The sequence below is a fragment of the Panthera tigris genome, chromosome E3, assembly GCF_018350195.1.
Source record: "Panthera tigris isolate Pti1 chromosome E3, P.tigris_Pti1_mat1.1, whole genome shotgun sequence".
In the NCBI taxonomy this organism is placed as follows: domain Eukaryota; kingdom Metazoa; phylum Chordata; class Mammalia; order Carnivora; family Felidae; genus Panthera; species Panthera tigris.
This window is the reverse complement of record NC_056675.1, coordinates 20759906-20775818: the sequence shown is the minus strand read 5'-3', so window position 1 is coordinate 20775818 and position 15913 is coordinate 20759906.

Genomic DNA, 15913 nt, shown 5'->3' with positions numbered 1-15913 from the left:
GGAAATGAGGAAAGAAGAAAGAGGGAGATTAGTGATGTTGGGGAAGTTTCTTAAGGAGAATTAACATTTGTGCTGGCTTACCATGAATGAGGGTTCTCCACGTAGCCAGCGTTAAGAAGCACCTGCAGGGAAAGGGGGGATGTTCCACGCTGTAAATGTGGGCAAGGGCTTGACCCTGGAGCGGCAGGGAAGCTACCGGAGATAAACCTTGTCCGTCTAACAACCTGCCGGGAACCTCCCCTTCTGGGATTGATGGCGTGCTAGCACAAGAACAAGAAAGGAGGAATGAAATTTTATTTTTCAAAAGCAAGCCACCACCCCCTGGCTCAATTACCTATTCCTGATACAGTTGGTTACTGTCGAGACTAGAGGTGGGGACGATGACCGAGCTGGGAGTGAATGACCAAGGACCCTTTGCTGAGAGTCAGTCTAGAGAGCACACAATCCCCTTTCCTGCACCCCTGACCCTACTCGTGATCTGGTCGAGGGCTGTGACACCCAGACAGAAGCTAGAGAAGTGATCTCTGAAACTGAAACTCTGGGAGTGGAGGGTTTTGGCATCTGACTATATATGTGATGTCATCCTCATATTTGGATGTTTGGAGGTTTATCCCCAGAATGATTTCAGACATAATGTCTGTGGCTACACAGCCTGATTACCACCCATCTGAATTAAGACGCGATATCACTATCTAATACACCATGAGGTTTGAAGATTTAGTCTAAACAACGTAGAGTGTCTCAGTCCTTGTTATATGGATTTCACGCTGAAAAACGACAGAATTTCAGATCGTTGGGTGAAACAAGATTATACTAAAATCCGTTTTTCCTATCCAAATTTTACTTTCACAAATGTGGCTTCCAGAAGAATTTAACTCACCTGCGTGGCTTGCGTTATGCTTCTATTGGAGAACACGGTCTGTGGGATTAAAGGTGTGTGGGCTTTAAGCAACTAAATGTGTGCTAATCTTCCAGCAGCAAGAGGCGATTAACACCCGATCCTGTTTTGCCACATGCCTTCGTCATCCCCCATCACGTGTGGGATCCACGGTTCCCTCACCTGAGCAGGGACAGACTTTTGTGATCGCCTTGACCAGTGGGATGACACTGCAGGCCTTTCCGCCTTCCCTTCCAAGAGGCTGGGACTCGCCTGTGTTAGAGGAAGCCCCCAGCTGATGGTCGGTATCGACCGCCACATGGGTAAGCAAATGAGTCCACAGATGGTCCCAGGCCCTGGCCTTAGAGTCTTCCAGGTGGGGTCCTAGGTGAGACAGTATAAAGACAAGCCCTCCCCAACGTGCCCTGTTCGAATACCTCCGACCCGCTACCTTTCTTTTCAGTGCATTAACGGTGAATTGTTGGTGGTGCCCTAAAACCCTTGGTAAACCACCACTGTAGCGTTAAAAAAAAATCCAAAGTAGGGGCGCCTGGGTGGCGCAGTCGGTTAAGCGTCCGACTTCAGCCAGGTCACGATCTCGCGGTCCGTGAGTTTGAGCCCCGCGTCGGGCTCTGGGCTGATGGCTCGGAGCCTGGAGCCTCTTTCCGATTCTGTGTCTCCCTCTCTCTCTGCCCCTCCCCCGTTCATGCTCTGTCTCTCTCTGTCCCAAAAATAAATAAAAAACGTTGAAAAAAAAAAATTAAAAAAAAAAAAAATCCAAAGTAACTCGTCCACCATTCAAATGTCCAGAAGACTGAAATATTGACTCCTTCTCAGACTCACGAGTCCTAGATAATTCTGATACCTTGTCTTTCTTTATAAAACGATCATTTCTGTCATGGGGCTTCCTCTGGGTTCACCTGCACGAATGAGATGTGCGTGGTCTCTCCCCCTCTCTGCACGTCTAGTCCCCGTGACCTGCCATTTCCTTCGCTCCTTCTCCATGCAGACCATCACTTGACTTACTCACTTAGACTGTCACGTTCACCTGTCATGGTTTTCAGGCTCCCAAAGCCCCGGAACGTGGGGGCTCCAGCATTCACTGTGGGTGGTTTAGTGAAGGGAGGGATGTAGGGAGACCGGAAGAGGGAAACAGACAAACCAGTAGAAGAGGGCACTGCTGAGCTGGCCGTTGCTACGGGCAACTGGGGTCAGATCCAGCTGGACCCTTCCAAGCAGGTAATCGGAGCAGGACAGAGAAGTCACCCATTCGGGGAGAGAAGAGGAAGCATTGACGCTCTGGGCTGAGCATCTTCCATGGGGTGTTAGTTCCCAGAGACTCCCGGGGCGGGCATGCTTGAATGCCAGGCTGGGAGAGAGGGATGTCACCCAGTCAGGCCGTACCTGCCCTAGCTGCACACACCCAAGCCTCTCGTGCCAGGGGCAGCACGAGAGACATCCAGTAGGCCTCGTCACGAGTGTCTTTGTTCCTACCCTGTCGCCTCTCTGGTCGTTTCGCATCCAGTGTCCATACTGATCTCAACGTTCCGAGTTATTTTATTCTTCGGATTAAAACCTTGTGCCGTCTCATTGCTTTGTGGCAGGCCATCGCAGGCAACTGTCTTCCTGACCATCATCACCCTTTCCCTCTTTTTGCAATATTTTATAGCTCTGTGGAGTATAAAGGACATACAATAAACGGCACATATTTAAAGGGTAAACTTTGATCAGGGCGCCTGGGTGGCTCAGTCCATTAAGGGTCCGACTTCAGTTCAGGTCATGATCTCGCGGTCCGTGAGTTCGAGCCCCGCGTCGGGCTCTGTGCTGACAGCTCAGAGCCTGGAGCCTGCTTCCGATTCTGTGTCTCCCTCTCTCTCTGCCCCTCCCCCGCTCACACTTGTCTCTCTCTCTCGAAAATAAATAAAAAAGATTTAAAAATTTTTTTAAAAGTATAAACTTTGATAAACTTCGACATACGGATATACCAAGAAAGAGTCAAGGTAATGGATATATCCATCACCTCGAAAGTGTTCTTGTGCCCTTTTGTAATCTCTCTTTTCTGCTCTTCCTCCCATAAGCAAGCAACCACTCGTCTATCCCTAGAAGTTAGTTCGCATCTTGTAGAAAGTTTTAGAAGTATGATCAGACAGCACGTTATGAGTTTTTTAGCACGGTGGGGGGGGGGAGTGGTTTATCTGGTTATTTCCTGCTTGCTGAAGTTTTCCTTTAGGAATCCCTACTTCTCTCGGGCTCAATCCATGCCACTTGGGTAGGACCGCTCACACTTTCAGGATGCAGGGATAAGATTATGATCTAGGATGGCCCATGAGAATACCATGGCCTCTAGGATCCACTCATTGGCTAAAGAACAGACATGAGACCTAATCTGGGCTACAGATTAGAGCTAACAAACCATGGATCCAAACCGTGGGGCTGCCCATTCTTTCACCTCTGGGGGAGAGCCTGTCTAAAATCAAAACAAATTAGAAGAAATGAAACCAAGATACACAGGAAGACATATTCCTGATGACATCGTTTGAACACCTAGATCCAGCCATACCTGAATCTAGGTTTTCTGATTTTCCAGTTACATGTGCCTCTATAATTTTTTTTAATGTTCAATTCACTACTAATAGTACTTCAGTTGCTACTTACCCCTGAAAAGGCCCAGCAAATACATATCACAGTCTGGCCCCCTCCTGCCTTTTCATACTTCCCTTCTACCATTCCCTGCCATGCAGTTCATCACGTGATCTGTATCAAAATCTTGATCTGTTTTGAAGCGCACTGGGCAATTTTATGCCTCTGTTTCTTTGTACACAATTGTTTATTTCCTGATACGATTTTATCTTCCTCACCAGAAATTCATTTCTGGTAGGGGGAAAAAAACACGTCTTTCCGGATATTTTCATCTAGCTGTTTATTATGTCATTCATTTAACTGATACAGGTGAGCTCCTCCCTTGTGCCAGACACTGTGCTGGTGGGAGAAATCCATGTTGGACAAGATCAACCTTCTCTGCCTTCAGGGAAAGTATATTCAGTCAAGGAGATACTCAAATATCCCTGATTATCTTTCTCATAATATTTAGTTTCACCTTGGAAAGCAACGCATGAACACCTGAATGAATTTAAAAATCAAATGATTAAATAAAACTAAGCAAGGTATTTTGGAAAGACACCCTCCTCGTTTACAATTTATTTCAGCGAGAGAGATTGGTTTCAGACGCCTGTAGATGTACAAGGAAACTAGCTTATTTATTTATTTATTTATTTATTTATTTATTTATTTATTTTTTCAATGTTTATTTATTTTTGAGAGGGAGAGAGAGAGCAAGCGGGAGAGGGGTGGAGAGAGAGGGAGACACAGAATCCAAAGCGGGTTCTAAGTTCTGAGCTGTCAGCACAGAGCCCGACGCGGGGTTCGAACCCATGAACTGGGAGATCGTGACCTGACCTGAAGTCCGATGCTCAACTGACTGAGCCACCCAGGCACCCCACGGAAGCTGGTTTATGTGGCTTGAACCTCAACTCCTACCCTGTGAACTCAAGGTCCCTTTGCCTGGCTGTGCTGTATTGTTTCTTCATGTGAAATCCGGCCCAAAATTATTAGAAGTCATATCAGCATCCTTTGGGGGTCGGGGGAGGGTTGTATTCATTGTATTTATTTGTTTGGCAATTACTGTGCTTAATATCAGGGAACCGTGAGAAGGTGAGTCTGATTCCCTTAATGACAGAAATAGAACTATTCCTTGATATAGGTAAAATCCTGATGGAATCAGCTATTGATTATCTGGCATATAACTTGGAACACTAATCCAATTGTAGACATTTTCTATAAGGCTCAATGATCCTCTCGTGTCAAATTCCGCCCAAATCCGGCACTCTTTAAAACCCAGACGCAGAAGCCTGACGGTAAGCCTTTGGCTGAAAGACTAACATGGTATTTAAAAAGTAAAAGACTTTGGTCTCCTTTGTCCAACAAAGTTCAAATTTCCCCTGCAGCAATGAACACCTTATCTGAGAAGTATGCGGTGTGGGCTAAAATCTTCAACCATGAAATTATATGACTCTGCCTTGACCTGTGGTTTTCTCTGGTTTCGCTCAGAGCATACAAACAGCAGCTCTGGGCTGTTTCTCTCATCCAGTTGGTGGATTGTGTGAATCTTGAGGAAGGCAGACTTCTCCACAAAGGCATCCGGGTAACAGGGACATCTTTATCTGTCCTCGTTTACCCTGAGCAGGACTGAGCAGCCCCAGGGGCTCATGCCGCACGATGTATGTGTCGGACCACCTTTCTGTCCGTGCCTCCAGCAGGCCAGGAAGAGACAGGCTCCCTCTGGCTGGTAGAATGCTGTGTTGAACCAGAACCTTCCTCCCGCCTTGGTCTGCCCACTCACTGCAATTAGGGATGGGTCTCAGCCAGCCTCTGGAATATATGGCCTAATGACTCTCGGGACTCAAAGCGTGGCCCATGGGCCAGCAGTACCAGAATGATCTGGAGTCTATTACAGATGCTGCCTTGCAAGCCCCATCACAGAACTAACGAATCAGAATTTTCGTCTGTGACCAGCCCCCCAGGTGATTCTCGTGCCCGTTAAGGTTTGAGAGGCATGGTGTCACGGAGAGCTGTCATTCCCGTCCCACATCTTAGATCTGAGAGCAATATGCCAAAGTCATTCCTTTTGGGGAGGCAACCCACTCCTCCCTCATGCCTGTGATTGAGAGGATCAGTGTGTTCCATTCTCTGACCTCAGTGATTAGTTCAGGGATGAACATGTGATTGATTGGGGGCAGAGGCATCCAGGCCCGTGACGACTGTTTGAACTGTTAGAGGCTGAGGTACTATTTTACTTTGTACTTGGACTTGGAAGGATGCAAGCCTGGAGCTGCCAAGGGGCACCTTGCAGAGGTTGATGATGAATCTACGATCAGAAATCAGAACCAAGACGTAGGTAAAAATAAATCTTCGTGCCGTCACTTGAGCCCCTGGATCAAGTACTGCCTGAAGCCCACCTTCATGTCGTTAGTAGCACAAAACAAATTCCTCTAAGGTTTTGTTACTGTGTATGTGGGTGTGTAGATAGACAGATATAGATAATGTAGATATAAAAAGAGAGATTTGTTTGAAGGAACCGGCTCACATCATTGCAGAAGCTGGCAAATCTGAAATCCATAATGCGAGCTGGCAGCCTGGGCATCCAGGTAAAAGTTGATGTTGAAGTCTTGAGTCTGAAGGCCGGAAACTAAGGCAGAATTTCTACATTGCAGCCCAGAGTCAGCATTCCTTCTTTTTCAAGAAACCCCCGTCTTTGCTCATAGCCCTCAACTGATTATACCAGGCCCACCTGCTTTATGGAGGCTACTCTGCTTTATTATTTTTTTTTAATTTTTTTAATGTTTTTACTTGTGTTTTTGAGAGAGAGAGATACAGAGGGCCAGCGGGCAAGGGGCAGAGAGAGAGGGAGACACAGAATCCGAAGCAGGCTCTAGGCTCCGAGCTGTCGGCACAGAGCCCGACGCGGGGCTCAAACCCACGAACCGTGAGATCGTGACCTGAGCTGAAGTCAGACGGTTACTGACTGAGCCACCCAGGCGCCCCAAGGCTACTCTGCTTTAAAGTCAGCTGACAGAGAATGTTAATCGCATCTAAACAAATAACTTTACAGCCATATCTGGACTGGCGTTCGGTCAAACGACTGGCTACTATAAGCTAGCCAAGTTGACACGCAACATTAGCCATCACGGTCATGTTTTGCTGAATCTTACAACTGAGAGAGGGTAGCTAGTAGGGCTAAAAATCCCTTGCGGAAGACGTTTCCCCTCAACTGGAATATATCCCCGGATCCTGCCTGTCTGCTTTCTTTCTTTCTTTTTTTTTTTTTAATTTTTTTTAACGTTTATTTATTTTTGGGACAGAGAGAGACAGAGCATGAATGGGGGAGGGGCAGAGAGAGAGGGAGACACAGAATCGGAAGCAGGCTCCAGGCTCTGAGCCGTCAGCCCAGAGCCCGACGCGGGGCTCGAACCCACGGACCGCGAGATCGTGACCTGAGCTGAAGTCGGATGCTTCACCGACTGAGCCACCCAGGCGCCCCCGTCTGCTTTCTTTAAAAGAGTTGACTTTGTCCAAGAGAATCAGCAAAGCAATTTTTTTTTTTAATTTTTTTTTCAACGTTTTTTATTTATTTTTGGGACAGAGAGAGACAGAGCATGAACGGGGGAGGGGCAGAGAGAGAGGGAGACACAGAATCGGAAACAGGCTCCAGGCTCCGAGCCATCAGCCCAGAGCCTGACGCGGGGCTCGAACTCACGGACCGCGAGATCGTGACCTGGCTGAAGTCGGACGCTTAACTGACTGCGCCACCCAGGCGCCCCCAGCAAAGCAATTTAAATCCCATTTGGTTCTGTGGAATCTAAAGTGCTCGGGATTGGAAGACTTTAAGGTCTAACCAGGGCTTTCCAATTGTCAGAGTATTTGCCTGGCACTATAATGATTTTTTTCTCCATAGTAATGGCCCACAGGGTATACCATCCACGCCCACATGCATGATATTTTCCTTCAAGTCCACGTGACTCTTTAACACTATAATTTATCGAGAAGGGTCGGCTTTACATTATCGCCACAAATATAGATCCCACGGCAATCACCGTACATATTTACATAGATAAATATAATGAGAGCAAAATAATGTTTTAAGCGCCTTGCAAGATACTGTTACCTGGGGAAGAGTCGTCTGAGCATTGATTTCCCTTTTTAAGACAGGGACCCAAAGCAAGTGTTAGGTGTTAAAGACAAAGGAGATGCTCCTCTTGACAGAATTTAAGAAACAAAACAAATGAACAAAGGAAAAAAAAAAAGAGACAAACCCCCAAACAGATTCTGAACGATAGAGAATAAACGGGTGGTCGCCAGAGGGGAGGTTTGGGGGGGGGAGGTGATGGGCGACACGGGCGACCGGGATGAAGGCATGCACCTGTCACGATGAGCCCCGGGTGACGAATGGAAGTGCCTGAAGCTAACAGAACACTGTATCTTAACTATAACTGAGTAAAATAGAGAAGAAAAGGTGCTCCGTTAAAAAATCGCAAGAATTGACGGGATGTTGAAAAACAATAGCGTCTGTGCTGCTTTATCGGATGTTGCTTTCCTGGCTGTCTCCGTAACATCTGCCGTGGCAGCTGGACATATGCCCTCTCCTTTGGGAAACGCTGATTTTGGTCTAACGCCCGTTGTGTGATTACCACTGTAACCTCAAGTCAGTATCCAGACGTCACCCGGACTTTTCCTGGGATGGGAAGGTCATTACCTACCAGGACAGATCACGTCCTTGGATGTGGATACAAATGAGGAGACTCTGCTTTTTGCCGAGCTGAACAATCCCTGTCGTTTCTACTGACTGATACAATGTCGCTTCTTGGGGACACAGAAACCCTGACCCTACGCCACCCAGATTCCACTTGCCGGCCTTCCAGAGAGCTGAAGCTCGCTTCTGTGAGAGCTGGATTCATCTCTCGTTGTATCTTCTATGTACACGAACCATACTAGTGAAGCACCGAACCTGACTTCCGACGCTGGCAGGGAAATGACACTTTGGGGACAGTGGCATGCCATTTAACCTCGGGTGATCTGCCCGTCTGGTTCATCTTCACTTACACCACTCTCTCTGTGTCATGATGTCCCAGCCACGCTGGTTTTTTCCTCTATGTTTTTAATGTTTGTTTATTTTTGAGAGAGACAGAGACAGAGCATGAGCGGGGGTGGGGCGGAGAGAGAGGGAGACACAGAGTCGGAAGCAGGCTCCGGGCTCCGAGCCGTCGGCACAGAGCCCGACGCGGGGCTCGAACCCACACACCGTGAGACCGTGACCCGAGCCGAAGCTGGACGCTTAACTCGCTGAGCCACCCGGGCGCCCCTCTACTGTTTCTCATGCCAACTTGTCCCTGCTGTGAGATGCTTCCACATCTGCCTCTGCTGCCTGGAAAGAGGCTTCTCAATTCTTTCGCGTAACTTCCTTCTTACTGGTGAAATTCCATTTTCAGTGTCATTTCTTTGGAGACGCTTTCTTTGAATAACCAAAACCAAGGCTTTTCGATCCCACAAGGCTTTGTACCCCGTCGACCCTGTTTATTTGCTTCACGACCCTTTCTTTCCCCGAATAATCTTGCTGGCTTACTTGGTTTTATCTAAAATGCAAGCTTCTAGCCGGAAGGGAGCTCACTGCTGTCTTCCTAATACTTGCAAAACATAGTGGGAACTCAGTATCCGTTTAGCAATTACTTTGTTGGCTGCACGGATGAAATCAAGGCGTAGCCTGGCCGTTTGCAGATTTGAAACCCTTACTCCCTTAGCCATTCACCTACGCCTCTATACACGCATTAACTCAATGTACTTTATAAATTGAAAGTAATGCGTGAATTCTTGAGTACTGTGGACTGTCCCGCCCCTCCCCTTCCCCAACGTACTCCACTTCGTTGATTTCACTTTTTTGCCCGGTGCTTTGGGCAGAGCCGAATCTTCTACGTGGTCTGACCCCGTTACAGGAAGTGGCTAGCCTTCCTATCCTGGGTACTTTACTTCTATTAATAGAGTCCACAGCCACATGAGGTTTTTTGGCAGCCTCGTTCTTCTTGCAATACTTATAAGCTTAATGCAAAAAGAAAAAAAAAAAGGCCGAGTTAATAAATGTATGTTTCTGTTAAGCCACATGTCCTTGGGCACCTGGCTTTTTAATACAGATTCAGAGCCTCGTATCCATCCTTGTTACATTTCATCACATCCTCTGACAGGTGTTCGTGTCATCCTCGCGTCTCCCAGTCTGTGACTTTGTTTGGCTGTGCGAGAGATGATTTGCAGAGTTGCTCCTCTGCAAGCAAAGGTTGACCAAGAACTGAACATAACAAACTCCCTTTCTCCACTGGATCCGGTGGCGGCCTGAGCCCCAGGAAGGTGAGAACGTAACACCAGGGAAATACAGAGATGAAAAAAAAAATCACAGCGGGGACTCAGTCAGTTAAGCATCTGACTCCTGGTTTCGGCTCAGCTCATGAACTCGCGGTTCGTGAGTTCGAGCCCCAGATCAGACTCTGCACTGACCGTGCGGGGCCTGCTTGGGATTCTCTCGCTTTCCATTGTTCTTTGCCCCTCCCCAGCTCTGTCTGTCTGTCTGTCTGTCTCTCTCAAAATAAAAATAAACTTTAAAAAATTTTAAAATCACAGTAAAAAAATAAGCATGCACCATTTTGGTCATCCATTATGGGGCAACAAACGACAGCAAAATACAGTTGCACGCATAGTAATTCTGAAATCCAGGACATATGCCGTCAATTCTCTCTGCCCTGTGGGTAGAGGGTGCGTATTGATTTGGGCCCGTTTCTACCCTCGGGGACCTTTCTCAGGCGAATTTGGCTCTGCAGTCCAGACTCCGGAATTTCCTTTCTGGGTGATTTTTTTTTTTCTTTTCCATTAGAAATGGCTTATAAAGATAAGGCTTATAAAGATAGCTGGTGCTGAGTTGTTCTTTATGCCTTACCCCCAAGTCGTAGGAATTTGGGGGTCCAGAGATCTTTTCATTTTGAAATGTCTCCGTCTCTTTTTTTTTTTAATTACATTTTTTAAATTTCTTTAATTTTTCTTCATGTTTTTATTTATTTTTTGGGGGAGAGAGAAAGAGACAGTGCAAGCAGGAGAGAGGCAGAGAGAGAGAGAGAGAGAGAGAGAGAGAGAGAGAATCCCAAGCAGGCTCCGTGTTGCAAATGCAGAGCCCGAGCCGGGGCTCAGTCCCACGAGCCACGAGACCATGACCTGAGTGGAGATCAATAGTAGGATGCTTAACCGACGGAGCCACCCAGGCGGCCCTGATTAAAAATTCTTTAAATGGCAGTACAGCCGACACACAGTGTTACATCCGTTTCAGGTGTACCACGCACTGATTCAAAAGCTCCGGGGGTGCCTGGGTGCCTCAGTCGGCCGGTTAAGCGTCTGACTCCGGCTCAGGTCACGAAACTCATGGCTCGTGAGTTCAAGCTTCGTGAGTTCAAGCCCCGCGTCAGGCTCTGTGCTGACGGCTCAGAGCCCGGAGCCTGCTTCGGATTCTGTGCCTCCCTCTCTCTCTGTTCCTCCCCTGCTCATGCTCCCTCTCTCTCAAAAATAAATAAAGATTTAAAAATTAAAAAAAAAAAAAGACCTCTGTACCTTGGGCTATGCTCACCGCCAATGGAACTACCGCCTGTCCCCATGCAACCCACGGTGTTATGATACCGCTGACTGTATTCCCTATGTGGTAACTTTCATACCGCCTGCTCCTTTCACCCATTTTTCCCAGCCCATCTCTGTCTCCTTTAGTTCAGGCTGAGGTCACTCCCGTTTGTACGATTTTCTTTAAAACGTAGGTGGTGGCTATGAATCTTGTCGAGGTTCGCACTCCTGGACAAAAAAACCCACATCCACAGATCTCTACAGGAAAGATGTCTCTACTTTGGGGTGTAGCCACGATCCTGCGGCTCAATACTCGACGTTTTTTGAAGTCATTTTGTCTAGTGCTGAGATCTAGGAGGCACCTCTTTCTATTTTTCCGAGGCCCTAACAAAGAATGGTAACACCCATACTCTTTGCTTGATCTTGACCCGAGGCTATGTTTTGGTGGAACTGCCCCCGATGTATCTTTGTTTCAAGTTTTTCTTCACTTTGATGCCCTAGTACTCCGTAGAGAGGCTGTGTAATAGGAACAATTTTATTTTCTAAACCGGCACGTTGAAAATATTTTCTCTAATTCTTGCTTGAGTATTGAACGTTTCCTTCTTTAGACCATCTTTCTTTCCCCCATTTATCACAGGCAGCTAAACACACGCACACACACACACACACACACACACATTTGGCACTTTCTACATTCTTCTGGAAATCTCCTTAATCAGATCCATAAATGTATCAGGAATACTTTTTGTCTGTCACCTTAGTAAGATAGAGTGATGCCTAACAAAGTGCCATTACGCAACACGGGTCCCCTTTTGTCAAACCTCCAACAACCCATTTTCTCACTGCTTTTCCAGCTTCTGTTAACAGCCCCCTTGCTACTCCTCAGCCTGTGCTGTGTCCCAAGGTGGCCACAGCTGGTGACATGGGTTTTAGGCTTTTGTTACGCAGGACACAACTTCTGGTTCTGACTTCTGTTTTGGTTCTCGCTCGCTGTGTAAACTCCACCCAAATTTTTATGTCTTAAGCCAACAGCTTATTATTTTGCGGGTTTGCAGGTGGCATTCATTTTTTAAGTTTATATCTTTATTTTGACAGAGAGAGAGAGAGAGAGGGAGAGAGAGAGAATCCCAAGTAGGCTCTAGGCCGTCAGCCCAGACCCTGACACAGGGGCTCGAACACACGAGCCACGAGGTCGTGACCCGAGCCGAAGTCAAGAGTCAGATTCTTCACCGACTGAGCCACCCAGGTGTCCCTGCCGAGGTAGCATTCCTGGGTCACATTATCAGCGTATGTTCCGGGAAAGCCGAGGCAGCATGGCGGCGGTTGGTTTTGGGTGCTGTTGGGAGCTCATCCGGGGGTGTGGGTTGGAATCTTGGCTTTTCTTCCATTTGGGGCTCCTTGTGGCCGATTCAGCTTCCCCCCAGCATGAAGGCTGGGTTCCAACAAGTCATGTGCCAAGAGGCAAAGATGAGAGCTGTTCTGGTCTCCATCTTTGGAAACGCAGCCTGGTTCGTGCATATGGCTCATACCGTGTCCCAGGCTCTTGTTCTGAGGCCTTCCCGTGTAATGATCAGCCATTAAAATTCTCAAAACCCGATGAGATAAATGAATGTAATCTTCGTCATAACGATGAGGAAACGGAGGCACAGGGAGAATAATTAATATGACAAACTTTACGGGATTAGGAAATTGGCAGAGGTGGGGACTGACGTCAGGGCAGATCTGATTTCTGAGCCTGTGTACTTAACCTCTACGGCCTTTGTATTCATCTTCTTGGGGTACTACAGCAGAATAACACACACTTGGGTGGCTTACACGATAGAAACTTACTTTCTCAAAATTCTGGAGGCTGGGACGCCAAGATCAAGGTGCTGGCCGGTGCAGACTCTGGCGAGAGCTCCCTTCCTGGCTCGTAGACGGCTGCCTTCTCACCGTGTCCTCACATGGTGGAGAGAGTGAGCTGTCCGGTGTCTCTTCTTATAAATCCACGAATCCTATAGGATCGGACCTCATTTGCCCCAAATTATGACCTCACTCAACCTAAATTACCTCCATAAAGGCCCTGTCTCTAAACACAGTCACTTTGGGGATTAGGGCTTGAAGACAGGAATTCCGGGAGTACACGATTTCGCCCATATTACTCTCCTGTTTATTCTGATAGAATTTTGTCTGTAAGTGATCAGCCCTCCCAAAGGTTGTAAGAGACCATCCTAAGGACAGCACACCTCTTATTTACATGGTACTAATTTATCCATGTGCTTATTCATCACGCATTTTTTGAAAGTCTGCTAATTGCCAGGCATTGTTGTAGATGTCGGCCATATAATGATGAGTAAATCAGGAATTATTCTGGCTGTCAAGCAGCTTATCATACTTATTAGGAAAAGGGCTGTTGTGTATTGTAAATGATCGTTATCAGGGTTTTCCTGTGTGCTCCGAAGAGGCAATAAAATACACTACTATGTGAGCTTTTAAAGAGTGAGGTGGTTAGGGATTTGGCCCAGGGTCCCCTCCCCCAAATTTAAGTATGTGCCACCTAAAATAACGATTTAAAAGACGGTACAAATGTCGTGGCCTTTCTTCCTCAGTAAACTCCTTCCTCACAAGCACCCAAGTCTGTTACTTCACCAGCCATCAGAGCAATCGGGCACCTGTCCAGGCTGAGCCCCTCTGACAGCAGGCAGGGGAAGGAGTGTCCACCCTCTTGGCCAAGGACACGGTGTCCACTGGCCCGTGGCAGCAGAGGAGACACCCTGTCTTGATTCCCTTCTCATGACTAAATCTCCATTTCTTTCTGATTGGCCTGAGTTCACATTGTTTGTGATTCTGATGACGGGCAGATTGAATTAGGTTTGAGGATCCACGGGAGTCTTCCTGGGGGAAATGCCATTTAAGAAAAAAGACGAGAAACTCCACCCATGTGCTGGGCATCTGGGCACGAGTGCTATGCCAGTTGTCTCCGTTCGGTGCCTGTATTAGTAAATGGAGGGGCAGTGGGGGTGATTATAGCCCAGCCTTTGTCGTTCAGAAGCTTGACTTGGACCCTCTCCCTGAGCACAGTCCACGGTAGGTGTGTGACATTGAACAGATTACTCGATGTCTTGGGGCTTGGGTTCATTTTCTGTAAAAGAAGAAACAAGTGACACCGTTGAGAATCGTCGTAAGGTCGAATGGGTAACTCTGAACACAGTGCTTGGCACAGATATGGAGCTCGGTGCCACTGGGTTTTTGCTAGATTGTTGGTAACCTCGTTTGAGGCAGGAAAAGGGAGGGCTTGGGGGAGAGAAACAAGCCTTTACTTATAGCGATAGGCATTGTGTGGAAAGGGTTAACTCAGCCGGTCTGGCATGCCCAAACCCAGCACATTCCAAGGTCTTCAGGACTGGCCCTTGATCGGCTCCTGGGAGATGACCTGTGTGGCCTTGGAATATCTTGTCCGATGAGAGCATCTTGGTGTATATTAACAATGTGATACCAGCAATGAGATGTATGGCCGATTGTTTTTTTAAAATTTTTTTAATGTTTATCTATTTTTGAGAGACAGATCATGAGTAAGAGAGGGGCAGTGAGGGAGGGAGACACAGAACCCAAAGCAGGCTCCAAGCTGTCAGCACAGAGCCCGATGTGGGGTTCAAACCCACGAACCTGTGAGATCATGACCTGAGCTGAAGTCGGACGCTTAACCGACTGAGCCACCCAGGTGCTCCTGATTGTTTTTTTTTAATAATTTTTTAATGTTTATTTATTTTTGAGAGAGAGAGAGAGACAGACAGACAGGGTGTAAGTGGGGGAGGGTCAGAAAGAGGGAGACACAGAATCCAGAGCAGGCTCCAGGCTCTGAGCTGTCAGTACAGAGCCCGACACGGGGCTCGAACTCACAGACCTGGAGATCATGACGTGAGCCCAAGTCCGATGCCCAACTGACTGAGTCACCCAGGCGCCCCAAAATGATCGTTTTTGACCATGCTGGTTCACCAATTTGACATCAGGGTTGAGGGGGTGGCCCACGCGTATGTGACTGACCCCTGATAAAGACCCTGGGCACCAAGGCTTGGGTGAAATTCCGCGGTTAACGATATTTCACCCATGTTGCTACCTAGCATGTTGCTGGGAGAATTCTGTGCCCTCCATAAGCACAGAACAACCACAGGGATCCCACCCCCTGTGTCTGTTTCCTCTGCTGAGTTTAATATGTATCCTTTTCACCGGAATAAGCTGTAAGTGTGCTCTTCTGAATTTTTCTAGAGAATCTTGAAATCTAAGGGTGGTCTTGGGGATCTCTGACACAGACACTGTGCTAAGTGCTTTTTTTTAAATGTCATCTCATTTAATTTAGTCTGGGGGGCTCAGTCAGTTAAGCCTCTGACTTTTGGTTTCGGCTCAGGTCATGATCTCAAGGTTTGGGAGTTCTCACCCCACATCGGGCTCCACACTGACGGTGTGGAGACTGCTTGGGATTCTCTCTCTCTCTCTCTCTCTCTCTCTCTCTCTCTCTCTCCCCCCCCCGCCCCTTCCTCTGGTTGCACCCTCTCTCTCTCTGGAAAGAAATAGAATGGAATAAAATAAAAAAAATAAAATCTTTACAAAAGTAATTAAAAAAGAATAAACAAAGATGTACCATACATGTTCTTTGTGTAAAACAAAGCAGATACATATACGTACCTATCTACATATACCTATGTACATATACTCTTATCTTTTATAACTTATATATATGACACATAAATCACGTATTTACCTATGTATTTATATACCCATCTCTCTCTACATCTATCACATCTATCATATATGTGTGTGTGTATGTGTGTGTGTGTGTGTGTGTGTATGGGTGTGTATATA